The following is a 17,181-nucleotide window of genomic DNA, read 5'->3' as shown; positions in this document are numbered from 1 at the left end:
AAATTTAATAAAGTGAAGTATTGGTGTAAAGTAGACAGTGACAAGTGTTTTGTTAAGACATTTTGTGGTGTAAAGGTTTTTAGTTCAAAACTTTGTGAGCAAAAATCCAACTATGTTAAGCCATAGTGTGGTCTAGCTCGAGTGTATTCTTGGGTGATTTTGATGGCTTAGATGCCCCTAGGTCATGATAACTCAAACCATAAGTTAGACATGCTAATCGTCTCAAGACTCACATAACCTAGTGAACAAAAAATAATAATTTTTATAATTATTAATTATTAATTATTAAACCAGTTTAAATTCATCTAAACTCTAGATCTATCAAGTGTCGAAAATGATCAAATCTCTCAAGGTGCAAACCTTGTGGTTTATTAATTATATTTTAAAAAATAAATATATATTAGCACAACCATATAAATTGAAAAGTTGGTAAATGTTGAGAGACATCAATTCATAATAAACATCAAAACACTTATTTCATATTCTTAAAATAAAAACAATCATAAAACTAACTAAATTATAACTTTATTTAAATTATTATTATTGTTAATTATAAAAATAATTGATATATATATATATATATATATATATATATATATATATTTAAAAAAACAAAGGACTATGTTATTATTCATGGATATTTAAAAATTGATATATAAGTTAAACATATACATATTTGAAAAAACAAAAAACAATGACATTTTCACCCAAAAAGAATGGAAAATCCGGCATGATTTTGATGAAATATGGAGGAAATTTTTGGAAATCAGGGTTACAAATGTGAAGATTCAGAAATTTTGGTGCTTCGAGGTTCTTAATGGTGTTGAATTCATTTCCACCATTAAAAAAAAATGATTCAAACACTCTCACAGTTAGATTTCTTGAAAAAAATCATCAGATTTGTAACTCCCTCCTCCCACATCTACCCAAGTAACTGGGAAACCAAGGTAAACATGTGACAAGAGGCTACTATGATCTGATTCAACCTCCTAGGTCACCTTAAGGAAGTGGAACTGACAAAACACAAACAAACTGACCATCCACACATCCAACAGAACCTCTAGGAGCTACCCCACCTTTCAAGTGACCAACCCCTGAGGAAACTCAACAATTCAAGGACCTAGAGCCCCAGCGCTCCCTTGTCAAGCCCTCCAAGCGACTGAGGGTCCCAGTCGCTCCCATGAGCCTGCTTGAGTGCGACTATAGCCTTTTTCTGCCAGTGTTATGCCAGCGACTGCGAGATTTAAGGCTAAATTCCAGAGCTAAGACTTAGTCATTGCCTAGAACTTTATGGAATTCACAAAAATAAAAAGAAACATAGAGATAATGATGCCAATGCAAATTCTTAAACAAGGACTTGACTGGACCCCTACTAGCCATGACAGGTATTTCATCAAGCATGTCACAATTGTGCATTCTAAAGGTTTAAATAAAATATCTAAGCATAGGGATCTTATACTTATTTGAGAATCACTAAGGAACATTGGTGCCTTATCACATTAGTTGTATTATCATCTGTTAGGTCATATATGCATTTCTCATTCATTTACAAATCAAAACATGATGAGAACCATACGTTTTCAATGTCATAAAACATATTCATAACCAGCATATAAACAACGGAAATAATGAGGATACATTAGCCATAAATGCCACATATGAACCAATACATTTGCTCATAAAATACCAAGGAAAGAAACTCTTATTAATGAATGCAAAAGCCAACTCGGTATGGGACTACCATGTTCCACCCAATCGTAGATTGGTTGAGCCAAGTCTCTCTTCAGCCAATCATCCCCGTGCCATATTCCAAGCATGAATGTGGGACTCAAACCAAAAGAACCAACCAGGGCTTCCTGAGGCTAAACCACCTCACCCTCATCAATAGAATCAAGCTTTACCACAATCCTCACTGGATCACTAGGCCATAAACAAGCATGGATGCCACCGAATTTCTCCACCTACACCATGAGGAATTTTCTTGTCTCCTAGTCTCTAGGATTTACTGCAACCCAGAGTTTGATCCAGGGGTCACCAGGCTATAATTAAGACACCACCCTCCAGGCTTTATCGTATATCCCGCCATTCACTGACAAGTATTCCTATGACTGATCAAGGGCAACCGCCTCTAGGATTTATTGTATATCCCGCCATTCACTGATCGAGGATTCCTAGGCTCACCGAGGCACACAATACCTGGCTTTATCGCAACCCACAGTTTGGTTCAGGGGTCACCAGTTCAGTGGCTTTAGTGCAATCCATAGTTTGGTTCAGGGATCACTGAACCATGTGTTCTTTCATTCAAATATCCACCTCACTTGGCTTCAAATCCATCTGGTAATCCAGCTCAACCAAGACACGAGAATCCCATCTCACCATGGTTATCCGAAAATGACAAGGCACGGCTAAAGAACATTGTCACACCTGACAAAGCCCATGCCCATGACAACAAGAGAACCAATAACACATGCATAACCATGCATGCCAAATCTAGCAAGGAAATCACACATGCAAATTAATACCTACAAGTAAACCCTTGTAGCTGCTTGATCTTGTTCTTCCTTGCTTGACCTTTGCTTCCTCTTTGCCTTCTTTGCCTTTCTTGATCCAATGTTGAAGTGCTCCAAGAAAACTCTTAAGTATCCAAGAGTGTGAAAGAAAGAATAGAGAGATAGCTCCAAAACTAAACTAACAAAAGGTACCAACTGATCCTCAAAAACCTTTTTATTAATGTGGCCTCTATTTTCTTCATTTTCCTCCTTACATGCAAATTGTGACATTTCACCTTCATTTTCTCCTAATTTCCATTATTTTCATAAATAAATTGTCAAAAATGTCATTTTGTCTTTCCAAAGCCTTTGTCAATTTCCTTAGCCATAATAACTGAAATGAACACCCACACTAGGATGTTTTGCCTAACATTCGGCTTGGAATAAGTGTCCCATAACCGTGGTTATTATTTTTCCTTTATTAACTTTTATTACATGGAAATTTCACCAGGGCTATTACAGAACCCTCCCCCTTGGGTGAACACTGTCCATGGTGTTCAATGACACCTACAAGCAGCAAGACTATTGAAAGAAAAACATACTGCCCATGGAGCTTTATAACTTAACTCGATGCAGTATTTACAATGATAAACCTGCTAAGAAGCAAACCAACATGACAACATAATAACATGACAACCATAATGACATGACACCCATACCGCTTATTGGAGCTTTATAACACAGCTTGTGACGATATTTACATCCATATACATATGTACATATACCAAAATATCATACCAACACATATACCAAAATATTCGCTCAGCTAGATAATAGAGAAGGATACATAGCCGACATCTGATCTGTCATCTCCCATGTAGCTTCATCAGGCCCAAAGTGCTTCCAATGCACTTTAACCTGCTCAATTTCTCGGTTCGGAGCATGAGCACCTTTTTCAGCAATATACACTGGGGTTCCGCTGGAATTTTCCATCTGGCTTCACCTCCAATACAGACCAATCAATCACATGATCAACATCGTTAACATACTTCTTAAGCAATGACAAATGGAAAACATCATGGAATTTCATTATTGGGGACAATGCAAATCAATAAGCTATTGGTCCAATCCTTTAAAGGATCTTGAAAGGTCCACAAAACTGAGGTGTCAGCTTGGCACACGATCCAATCCGCAAGGAGCTCTTCTTTGGCTTGATGCACAAATACACATGTTCCCTAGCCTGAAACTCCTTAAACAACATGTTCTGATTTGCATAGATTTTTTTTGTCCAGTGTTGCCTTTAGATTCTTTTTTATCACCTGCATTTCTTGTTCCATCTTTGCCAACATATCTGGTCCAATCAATACCTTGTTCATCAGGTCACTCCAACTATGAGAGTATTATAACTCCGTCCATGCAATGCCTCAAACAAACTCATCCTTAATGACTCCTAGTAACCATTGTTATAAGTAAACTCAACCAACGGAAGGTACTCCTCCCATCTCCTCTATTGATGCATCACATACATCCTCAATATGACTTCCAATATCATGTTGACCCTCTTGTTTTTCCATCTATCTACGAATGATAAGTTGTATTGAGGCCAACTTTGTACCTAAACCTGCAAACAACTCCTTCCAAAACTTGGAAGTGAACTTTGCATCCCTTTCTGACACAACCTTCTTTGGAACACCATGCAATCTGATCACATCTCTAATGAACACCTGTCCCACATCACTAGTTGAATACGTAGTCTTCATTGGAATGAAGTGTGTCAGCTTAGTCAACCTCTCCACCACAACCATAATGGAATCATGTTGTGTAGATTTCCTTGACAAACCTATGATGAAATCCATGGAAATTACCTACCATTTCCATTCTGAAATCGTAATCGGCTGTAGAAATCCACCTGGATTTTTACACTCTGTCTTCACCTGTTTATAGTCCAAACATCTAGCCACAAACTTGCCACATCCTTTTTCAAATTCAGCCAATAGTAAAATTTATTCACTGCTATCAATGTCTTCTGGTATCCTGGTTGACCGAAATATGGTTTCACATGAAACTCCCTCAAGATAATCTTCTTGAGCTCGCTATTGTCTGGCACATGTATCCTGCCTCTAAATATGACCAAGCCATCTGCTGAGAGATGATAGTCTGCATCTTGTGCACCTATACCACTACTTGTACCTGTACCTATACTCCGTTGTAACATGTGCATAAGCTTTCTATACCTGTCATCCTGTTGACCTGCCTATAAAATCCGATCTTGTAAGTTTGTCCCATAAGAACTCATAGCTACAATGTGATTTACTTGTATCTGCCTGCTAAGAGCATCTATAATTATGTTCCCTTTACCCTTGATATACCTGGTCTCAAAGTCAAACTCATTGATCGTGGCCAACCATCTAGCTTGTTTGGCATTCAGATTTGGTTGGTCAAACAAGTATCTCAACCCATTGTGATCACTCATCAATTCAAACCTACTGCCAAGAAAATAATGCCTTCACATCTTCAACACATGAATGATCACTGCCAACTCAAGATCATGTGTTGGATAGTTCTGCTCGTGGTCATTCAGTTTTTGCGACTCATAACATACTACATGTCCCTCTTACACAAGGACTCCACCAAGTCCTCTCTTGCAAGCATTTGTACACACAACAAACTCTTTGTTTGGGTCAACAATCTTTAACATTGGAGAGTTTGTCAACAACTACTTTAACTGCTCAAAACTTGTTGCACATTCCTCTATCCATTCAAATTTCTTACCTTTCCTCTATAACGACTTAATAGGATATGCAATCCGAGAGAAGTTCCTTATGAACCTCCTATAATATCCTGCTAGCCCCATTAATGATATTACCTCATCCACATTTATAGGAGTTGCCCACTCCATGATAACTCTTATCTTCTTTGGATCTACTTCTATGCCTTCCTTGGAGACCACATGCCCCAAGTAATGTACCTTTGTCTGAAAGAAACTACATTTACTGAGCTTAACATACAATTGATGCTCTCTCAATAGTCTCAACACTGCTTCTAAATGCTTGACATGCTCTTCCTCATTCTTAGAATATATAAAGATGTCATCAATGAATACAATAACAAACTTGTCTAGATAAGGACACAACACACTATTCATCAAGCACATAAAGGTAGTTGGAGCATTAGTCAAACCAAATGGAACTACAACAAACTCATAATGCCCATACCTGGTCCGGAAATTTGTCTTGTAAATGTCCTCTTCCTTGATGTGTACCTGATGATATCCGGATCTCAAATCAATCTTTGAGAACATTACTGCTCCCTTTAACTGATCAAATAAGTCATCAATCCTCGACAATGGGTACTTGTTCTTGATGGTCACCTTGTTCAACTGCCTGTAATCAATGCATAACCTAAGAGTACCATCTTTCTTCTTCACAAACAAGACTGGTGCACCCCACAGTGATACACTTGGCCTAATGTATCCCTTTTCAAGCATTTCCTTCAACTGCAACTTCAACTCTACTAACTCTAGAGTGCTCATCTTGTATGGTGCCTTTAATGTTGGTGTTGATCTTGGTACCAATTCAATGGAGAAGTCTACTTCTCTGTGAGGCGGAAACTCTAAGATCTCTACTGGAAACACATCCTGAAACTGTTGTAAGATCGAGTACCTAGTCAATATCTTTGCATCCTCATCCTCCTTACCTTTATCACTAAAAATGTGTACTGCAAATAACACAAACCTTTTTTTGCAATTGTATTTTTCCTGCATAGTTGTCACCATCCTAACTGATGTTTATTTCTTCTTACCCTACAAGATTCCTTTTTCCCCATTGTCATCCAAGCACTCAATGGCTTTGTCACAACATTCCACTCTGGTCCTATGAAGATATAACCAATCCATACCCAAAAGCATACTATATGATCCCAACGATAATACATTCAGATGTGTTATTGTAGACATACCATTCAACCCAAATGCACAAGCTCTTATCCAATGATGAACTCTCTTCTTAGTATATGTAGCCAACTGCACTAACCAAGATTATGCATGCACTTATTTATTTAAACCGCACTTATCCACCAAGTCAGGGTTAACATAACTATAATTAGATCTAGGGTCAATCAAAATATAAACAAATTGATCACAAAGCTTACCATCCACCTCAATGATAGATCCTAATGATTTGTCTGCCTATTATCCAATGCTGCATAGATACGAGGAATGCTCTACCCAACATCCCCAACTGTTTGTGCCTTCTGTGCACTATAGATATGAGGCCTACCACCCTGATTCTACGGATAATCCCTCTTAAGATGCTCCTTACCACGTGTCCAACACTCCAACCGTCATGTACCATCACATATATTCTGTTGTTGTGACCCATGTCCCTCTCTAGCTGCATTGAACTTCTTATGCAGTGCAACATTCTCTTTCTCTTTTGCATTCTGAAGCCTTGTTCTTTTTGGCTGCCATTTACCTTTACTTTTATATTTTTCTTTCCATCCTTGCTGAGGATTTGTCTTACGCTTTGACTGTCCATAGAAATGCTTTAGTTTTCAATAAATTCTTCAAGTGACTGAGGCTCGTCATACTCAATTCGATCTCTAAATGCTAATGGAAATCCACTAACAAATCTCTGAACTTTAGCCTTTTCATCTTCAAGATACGGTACATACCTCAATAGCTCCAAGAACTTGGTCGTATACTCCTCATCTATCATCAATCCCATTTTAAGCTCATAAAATTCCTTGTCTTTGTTTTCATAGCACCTTTCTAACAAGTACTTCTTTCTAAAGAGTCTCTTAAATTCATGCCAACTCAACTCCTCTGTCTTGATGTCTGTGACCCGTTTTACGTCTTCCCACCAGATATCTGCTTTCCCTTTGAGGTTGAAGATAGTTATTTTGGCCTTCATATTCTTTGTATACTCATGCTATTCAAAGAACTTATTCATGCCAAGTAACCAAGAATCTACCATCTCTGATTGTGTCATCTCTATCTGACCTATGACCACCCTAAGACCTACTGCCATATGCCCCCTTCCCATTCTCATGTCCATAGTTACTCTAGAGTGGTCCCTGTCTCTACTAATCTAACAAACTCTAAAGGATTACTGCATTGACTTCTGCTTGTTTCTCCTGCGCCTGCATGATCCTGTCATTATCTTCTTTACAACTCCTTATTTCTTCCTTCAAACAAGTCAATGTGTTTGCTAAGTCAAAAGAGTGCCCAACACCACGCTGCTCATCTAATTCATAGGGAGAATTTTTGTAGTCTACCATCTTGCTAGTCATCTTAATCTCTTCCTGCAAGGTATATTATGTCAGCTAAACCAAATCATAAACAAACCAATGTACCTTAATATAACTCGGGGAGGATATCTCATCTACAAGACTAACCAGATTAGCACAATACATGTATAAACATAATCATAACAACATATAGATATCATCCTAACCATAGTCCAATCATCAATGCATGACCATATTAACCACACATCATGACCTCATGCATGACAACTACACCCATATCAATGTATGCATAACAACATATGTATGACATGCACACATACACCTTACATACAAACATTGACATGAATATCCAGTGCATAATTAACATAAACTCATGATAAACACATCCAACAACAACGCCATTAACTTTTCACATGGCAACACCACTGCAACCATAACCAACACCATGCATACACAACCAGTACATAGACCACAAACATGAGAACACATATGCAACTGACATGAATGCATGACCAACACACCACCCATCCAGTCCAAGGGGTGAACCATGCTCTGATACCACTATGTAACACCCTCCTCCCACATCTACCCAAGTAACTGGCCAATCGGGGTAAACATGTGACAAGAGGCTACTATGATCTGATTCAACTTCCTAGGTCACCTTAAGGAAGTGGAACCAACAATAACCAAATTGACCATCTACACATCCAACAGAACCTTCAGGAGCTACCCCACCTTTCCAGGTGACTAAACCCTAAGGAAACTCAACAATTTAAGGACCTAGAGCCCCAATCGCTCCCTTGCCAAGCCCTCCAAGCAACTGGGATTCCCTGAGTGCAACTGTAGCTTTTTTCTGCTAGTGCTATGCCAAGGATTGCAATATTTAAGGCTAAATTTCAGGGCTAGGACCACTCACTGCCTAGAACTTCATGGAATTCACATAAATGAAAAGAAACATATATGCAATGATGACAATGCAAATTCTTAAACATGGACTTGACTGGACCCCTACTAGCCATGACAACCATTTCGTCAAACATGTCACAATTGTGCATTCTACAGGTTTAAACAATATATCTGAGCATAGAGGTCTTATACTTATCTGAGAATCATTAAGAAGCATTGGTGCCTTATCACATTAGCTACATTATCATCTATTAAGTCATATATTCATTGCTCATTCATTTACAAAACAAAATGTAACCACCCTCCTCCCACATCAATCCAAGTAACTAGCCAATCGGGGTACGCAGATGACGAGAGAGGCCACTATGATATGATTCAACCTCATTGGTGACCTTAAGGAAATGGAATCGACAGAACACATCAACCATACCTTCCACATAAGCAATAACACCCCCAGGAGACATCTCAGCCACTCAGACATCCTGCCCCTAGGTCCCATTGATCTTTTAGACCTCTTGACCTCTGGATGCTCTCATGCTATGGGCATGCCAGTGTCAAGGGACCTCTTGACGCTCTCACAGGCTTGCAAGCTAGCGTCCAGGGACTTTTCCCAGTAGACCTATGCCAGCGTCTGCGAAATTCAAGGCACTTTTTTAGCCTAGAATTCGAGCCACTTCCCATAACTTGTTATAACTTTCAGAATCCATTAAAGACATAATGCAAGACTAATAAACCAAAAATCAACCTCAGGAATAATCCTGATCATCCCCAACTGGGACTAACATTCTGTCAAACAATTGGCATCAATGCAACCTACAGGTCTAGGATACAAGACAGAGCATGAATGACTGAAAAATCTTATGAAACATGACAAGAAGGATTAACACCTTCTCCATTAAACTGTTATCACATCAATTAGGTCGTGCATCCATCACTTTAACAATTACAAGTAAATGCATGAACTAACCATGACATGAACCAGTCACATAACCATGCTTATAGTCAACATTAAACCATGAAAATAACAAAGATATAACAACCATTAAATACACATATAAACAAGTGCAAAAGCAAGAGAACTTAGCTTATTAATCATAGGCAAATCCGACTACGTTTAGGACTTCCATGTACCACCAGACCATGGACATGGCTGAACCAAATATTTCTTTCAACCAGTCACCCTCGTGCCATATTCCAAGCATGAATGTGGGATCTCATGGATAATCCGATCCAAAAACAACCAAGGGAATCTAGAGGTTAAACCACCTCCACCCTCACCAAACCTTGATCACACCAAAACCAGTGCTATGATCACAACCGAACTGAACTTGGAATGCCATCCAGAATTCATCACTATCCCTGAGGAATTTTTTTGTCTCTCATGCTTTACTGCAATCCAATCCTGTATCACTAGGCCCTAAATCGAGACCACTCTCTTAGGCTTTACAACAATCCAAACCTGGATCACTAGGCCCTAAACCGAGACTCCTCCCTCAAGCTTTACCGTGTATCCTGCCAAAACCAGTCAAGCGATTCCTAGGCCTTTGGGAAACAACCTTGAAACCACCTCCACCCCAGATTCTGAAATCCATCCAACAAATCCAATCTCAAAACCGAGATCAACATCCCAACACACCATGACATCAAGAAAAGGAAAGGCTAGGCTGAAAACCACTGTCATAACCTGGTAAAACCATGCCACCGACAACAAGAGAACCATACACCAACGTGCAAAGGCATGCATGTCAAAACTCGCTAGGAAATCACACATGCAATATGTTACCTTCAAGTATTCATGTTGAAGTTGCTTGATCCTACTGTTTCGGGAATATTTAGCGTTCTTGGACAAACGCCTAACCCTCTAGATCTAGTAGTGGATCTAGAAACAAAGAAAGTAATGTTAACCTTTTCTATAATCAACAGATAAAACAAGAGAGAAGAGAAACCTACTTGTAGTTTTCGCTAACTCCTTGTCTCCCTTGACCGATCTTGCTGCTCCTTTCCGTACTTAAGTCGCTTGGAAAGTACCTGCACAATCACAGAAACAAAAACCAATCAAAGCATAATGATCTATTGCTTATAAATAACATGGAATCGAAAACATGATATACATATGAATGCATTAACATATAACACAAGCATAAGGAAAAAGTCTTGAAAACTTTATTGATAAGAGAAAAGATTACAACCCATATGAGCTTGATCCAATGTCATCCTTCCAATTCAATCCTTCATCACCTCATGAAAATCAAGACACTCCAACACTATCACAATACTTGCACTCAATTCTAATCTCACATCACCAACATCTCCTTACAATTCAACAATTTCCAACCCTTGACCTCTTAGCTGAGAGATCTATTTATAAGTGAGTGAAGGAGGTTATGCCATCAACGGTGATGATGAATGCCTTTCTAAATTTAGAAATTAGTTCCATAGAAGAAGGGATAGGGGATTGATGTTTCCTAATTCCCTTTCTCATCTAAAAGTGAACTCAAAGGTGTAGGTGGCATTTGAGAAACTTCTAAAGGCTTCCAATGGATAAGGAATCTTCAAACCCTCACGAAACTTTGCTCAAATTCGCTCAGCGCAAGCCAAAGAGCGACCAAGTGCACTGCATAGCACCCTGTCAGTGTATGGTTTGCATTGCAATGCACCCTAATGAAGGCCTATCTGCGCTGATCTTCTTAGAGGTAGTTTTTGGATGTTTTCATTGATGAAACTTCTTTGGAAGTAAGGCATTCTGATGACTAACTTCTTTATGGCATGTAACAACTTGTACTAGGGTTTTATGAGTCCTAATAGTATCGATCCGTAAGTTGGGGTTGATGTGCCCAAATGGATCTGTGACAGTTTCCCCCTAAAGCATGAAGTCGTAAATATCTATGTCGGGTGAAATGCTTTATCACGGGGAGAGGAGGTTTCGAACGGCAGGTGCCCTGCATCAATTACAATACATATATCATGATAATTTAATTTTTCTCATGAACTAGCTGAGGGAGGCATACCCATGCTCAGCTTATAAACTTTCATTACATATATAGTCGTCTACAGATGTAGACCCATGAATGGTTGACCATAATTGTAAGGCCATTCTACATTTCATTTAGTACTCCTGAAGATATCGCGGCCTAGATGGATGAAACTAGATCCGGGGTCTTCAATCTCATCCAATCTTTTGTTCAAGTACAAATCTAACCATGTGAATAGATGTTCTGAAGTTGAACATGGAAAGACATCATCTGACTACCAGCTAATGATGTAAGTCGTTAACAGACGCGAAAGGAATCACCGATAATGATAATGACCCTCAAGGTACTACAATACATTTCACATCTACGACAAGAAACGAGGTAAATGATTTTGGAGATAGGAATCAACTGATGACACAAGGTTCAGGAATGGCGGTCATAAAAATGAAGGTTTATAATATTGCAATGGATGAAGTTTGAACTGAATGACTTCTCTTGAACATATCGGCGACACTGAGATGAATTGGTAGCGTTGACCCAAAACAAAGTAATGGATGGTATGATAGACCAAGTTGAATGACCCAACCCACATAGTCACGATGATGAGGTGAAAGTGTCATGTTCAAGAGCGACTTGCTACCATAAAGTTTTCTCGACTTTCTCCCATTTTCCCCAGTCATTGCTGACCAGTACCTCTTTATTTTTTATCAAGCTTGAGGAGGATAACATATGCTTGTTGTATAATTCACCCTTCAGGCGAACCCATCACTATTTGATGCTTTAACGAGTCTAGCGAAGGTGAAACTCGGCCTTGTCTAGATGGACAAGTTTGTCGCTATTTGATGTTTTTAACGAGTTTAACGACAAAGACAACTTGGTCCTTTACATGTTAGAGAGTTTGAAAAGGGACGAAAAGGAAACTCCATAAGTTCTTTTTCGTAAAATAATATTTCAAGTCTGAAAAAGCGTAAAATAATACAAGAGATGTCGTTTCCAATCCTTTAATGAGCTGGAATAGACAAGCGCTCGACAGTCTTTTCATATTTAGAGAGTCTGAAAAGAGTTTAAAGAGGACTCTATGGGGGTTTCTTTCCGTTTTTAACAAAGCTCGAAAAAGAAACGAAAGTTTGCTTTGTGGTCAAGATGTTCAATTTACACTTAAGCACGTCGAATTTTGCTTTCAGTTGTTAAACCTGCTCAAAACTCCATCAAAGAGAATTAAAAATACATGTTCATGGATAAAAATGAATAAAAATCAATGTTTACTCAATTAACGTGTAAGAAATAAACATAAAAACAAGTTTTATTATTCATTTTTACCATTTCACTTTTTACCCTTTGTTTTTGGTGCTCTAGAGCAGTTTTTACCTCAAAGTTCACTAGCTGATTGTGGAGGATTCTGTGGATCGTTTCTCGTGTCGTCCGGACCAAGTAGGAGCTATCCCTGTTCTCTTCCATTTTATTCCATTTATTTTCAGTTTTGAGCAAAAATTTTGGTTTTTGAGGCCCCTAGAATTTCATTTTGCCACTGTCTGGATCAGCGCACCCTTTCAATATCGAAAGGTGCGCTGCATTGCATACACCTAGAAGGCAGTATGCATTGCAACGCACTGTCTCTAATGGAGGGGTGCGATGGGCGCAAAAACCAAATTTTGATAGCTATTTTCTCCAAAATTTTCCATTGTTTTTTGCAAAAATTGGATCCTAATTTGTCTAATGGTTGCATTTCAGACATTTATCATATCAAAATGGTCATTATATGGAGAGAACGAGAGCATGAAGAACAAGACATGATTGCCATAAATGATCAAGGAACAGTTTATGCCCTAAGAAATTGTGGGTTATTGACGTATTTTCGATTATCCAACATGTGGCAACAAATTGAACTTCTTCAGTACCTTATTCGTTCTTGGGATCGTATCGATCAGGCTTTTCACATTAGGGGCAAAGTGATCCCCTTTACCATCGAGAATATTTACTTTTTGACGGGACTGTTGAGGCGGGGTGCCCCCATCTCATTATTAGGATTTACCAGAGGAGGTGAATCAGTGAGAGATTATATACGACAGTTCTGCCAGGAAGGATCTTAACCTAACAGAGACGAAAAGATCAATATCAGGGATGTTGAAGATTTACCGTTGAGAACAAGCCTTTTTACCCTCGCCAAACTGGCTGGCAACACAACTTTACATTTGGCAAACAGGTCATATATGCAATATGCTTTAGAGTGTTTGGAGCCAAAGGTATTTAACTGGTGTGAGGCAGTTTTTTCATTAGTGAAAGAACAATTAACCAAGGTAAAGAATGGGAAGACAAAAAAAATTGGTTATGGGTCTATCTTGGTTTCTTTTGCCTTGGAGAGAATCCCACTCATGTAGCCACAACACATCTCACTGGGGAGTACCTGGACCTAGAGACTCACAGATGCAAAGGTGGGTAGATCTTATGGCTAGGCATGCTGGCCAGTCATTGATCTCATTTTCCTCTACTTTCTTTGAGTGGTTCGACCGTTAGGAGATGTCCTTTGCGAAATATCCATATTTAGGGATGGATTTCCGTGATGATCCAGATCTTGTGTTACTGGTTGGGGCGCAGTGGAGTGTTATTGGTAAATTGATTTACCAAAGTGTTTTTGCTTTTAAAGTTTCTACTTTTTTGTGTTTTTTTATTATTGCCAAGACTAAACAAACATTTTTTATATGTATGCAAATGTTGGATCTGTTCGACCTATGGGACGCCAACGGGAGGCAGGTGTGCCAGTACAGAGAGCTATTGGGAGAGCAGTTCTCTAGGACTTGGATTTAGCAGAGACATTGGCTGAGCTGCAGGATCACATAGACGGTTTGACCCTAGGCATTCCAAATGTCCAGATTGAGGAGTTACCTATGCGATTGCAGTGCCACACCATTGGTGTGCCGAGTTGTTGGATGAGACTCCTACGCATAATAGCACATGCTGTGACCTGTTATCATGAGCAACACTAGTTTACTTGGATATTTTCTGCATACATTTTTGAGTTTCTTGGGTTAGATGACCGATTTTTGTCCTGGACACAAACTATTTGTAAAACTTATATACAACTATCTATTTGACTTTCAGAGTTTTATTATGGTTAAGTGATGCAATCCTTTTCAAATGATGATGTGAACTAAAAATGTTTTCTTTACAAATGTCACAAATGTCTATTTAACACATAGTTTGCTAGAGAGTCAGTTAATGTGTTTCGATTTCTGGAAATATGTTGATATTGAATAAATTCAAAATACCTTTCCAAAATACGAGCTATAAGGAACATGCGATGAATTGTTGGGTTACGGACAATATAGACGCCAGTAAGTTGTAGTACGACAATTTGTGAGTCTAGCATAATGATGATTCGGCGTATGCCAAGTGAAATGGCATCAGAGAGGAGTTCAATCAACACGCTATACTCAACGATATGTTTTTCGATCATCCAATACATATCCCTCTAAAACTCACTAACTCGCCGCTTTGAGCGAAAATGGCCCATGCTGCAAAAGATAAATTCTACGTACTACGACTAGCTCCATCGACATAACCAACAAATGGTTGTGAAAAGTTCGACATGTGCAGCAAATGCGAAGTGGATTACTTAACCAAATAAAAACTCCAAAAGAAACTAACACATGCAAATGCAATCAAAGCATATATACATTGAGTCTTACTACACTTAACTAAGCATAGTAACGTTTAAGGTACACCCTGTTAGCCTCCTGTTGCAACAGGGTTTCATTTTTCATGATTGACATTTTTACATGCCAAATATGTCATACTTTGCAAGCTGCAGTGTTCCATATTTCCACAGGATGCCATGAAGTGTGCTAGTTCAAAGGCACTGTTGTATTCCAATTTTGATGAGTCATTCCATTTTTGGAGAGTTTTCACTTAAGGGAGGTCCAAACAGTTTAATCTTGGTCTCCCTAGGTTTCAATTTCCTGTTTTAGAATGTAGAGAATGCATCTGACCAAACAGTTTAATCTTGGCAGATCTGTAGATAGGTAGAGAATCAAAGGGACCCAACTGCTTAATCTGGGCCCCTGGCAGAAATAAGTGTATATCTAGATAGGAAGCATTCAAAAGAAAAATTGTAAATTTGGGTCTACAAGTCTAAGTGCACCCAAACCAAAAAGAAGAAAAAATGTTAGGTGAGTAGGTTGGGTAGGTAGCTGTGAGGTTGCAGAATGATGACTTATGATCAATTTTGTGTTACAAAGTGTTTTATCTCTTCAGATCATAGTGCAGACAATTTTTCATCTGAAGGAGCTCGAGGTGGACATCACTAACTCCCCCTTCTTCTAATTCCCCAAGTCACTTACTATTTTCCCCAAAGAGGTCAAGATCTGCTTGGTTCCTCTTAGCTCATCATTTTCCATATCATTTGTCTTGGTGAAGATTTGCTTCACTCAAGGATTTCTCATCTATGAGTCACTTTTCCCCAAAATTAGCCTAAGGTCCCCCACCTTAGCGCTTTCTTATCATCTCCATATTAACTACTAACTCTAGTATATAACTCCCCATCAGCTTTTCCCCTTCCCCTACTAAAAATATGTATATAAAACTCCCCTATGTAAATATCCCCTCCCTGGCAATATAGCCATATTTCTTCTAAGTCCAAGGAAAAAATAGTCCATCTGGGGCTATTTTTAGCCCATCCATGTCATAGCAGGAGTTAGATGACACCTGGTCATGCTAATAACCTCTCCCTTGCCCTAAAAACCCTCAAAAAACCCACATTTCCGCCCTTATCCTAATTTTTTATGCACAAATCGCTATACCCCCGCTCATTAAACCCTAAAACCCATTTTTCCTAAGTCTAAAAAACCCCCGCCGCATTTTATTCAAATCAGAATATTCCCGCGAATATCCCCGCCCACTAACCCGCCGTCGCCCCGTCCTTCCCGCCAGCCGTCCGATCGTCCTGCGCCCAGATCAACGGCTGGCGGGCCTTCCCGTCTCCCAACATGCCCGAAGGTTAGCGTCCGGGAGATGGGCGGTATTGCCGCCGTACTCCTGCCACGCGTCGCCTTCTGGGCTGTGGCAGAGCCCCTCCCTCCAAAACCGCCAAGACGCTAAGGCGGTGCGCCCAAAACCGTTTACCACTCCTGCGCAATGACGTCACCCGCCTGCGTCACCCCCCTGCCACTGTACCGCCGAGTCACCCTGCCACGTGCCCTGCCACTGCGTCACCTCCCGTGCTGCCACGTCACCTCCGTACGTGATGACATCATCATGCTGACGTCATCCTGCCACGTCATCTTGCTGACGTCACCCGCCGTACAACGTCCCGTCATGCTGACGTCATCATCAGTTTTAGCGCAAAGGGCGAAAATCGCACTCCGGAGCCCCAGAATCAGTTTCTGAGGCAGTTTTTGATGAGCGATGCAAATCGCTCATCGCTGGATAAAATAGGCCGAAGTGGGGAATCTTTTCATTATGCAGCCCCCAGCAAGCCCGAAAGGCGCCGAATGACCCGTTTTTCTTCGCGAAGCATTCAAGAAGGAGCCGAAGACAGTTTTAAGGAAGACAGAGCCGAACAACGGCCATTA

This window comes from Pinus tabuliformis, chromosome 1_1 (genome assembly GCF_031772625.1).
Source record: "Pinus tabuliformis cultivar Carrire ecotype Pingquan chromosome 1_1, CPIR1, whole genome shotgun sequence".
In the NCBI taxonomy this organism is placed as follows: domain Eukaryota; kingdom Viridiplantae; phylum Streptophyta; class Pinopsida; order Pinales; family Pinaceae; genus Pinus; species Pinus tabuliformis.
This window is presented reverse-complemented; position numbering follows the sequence as displayed.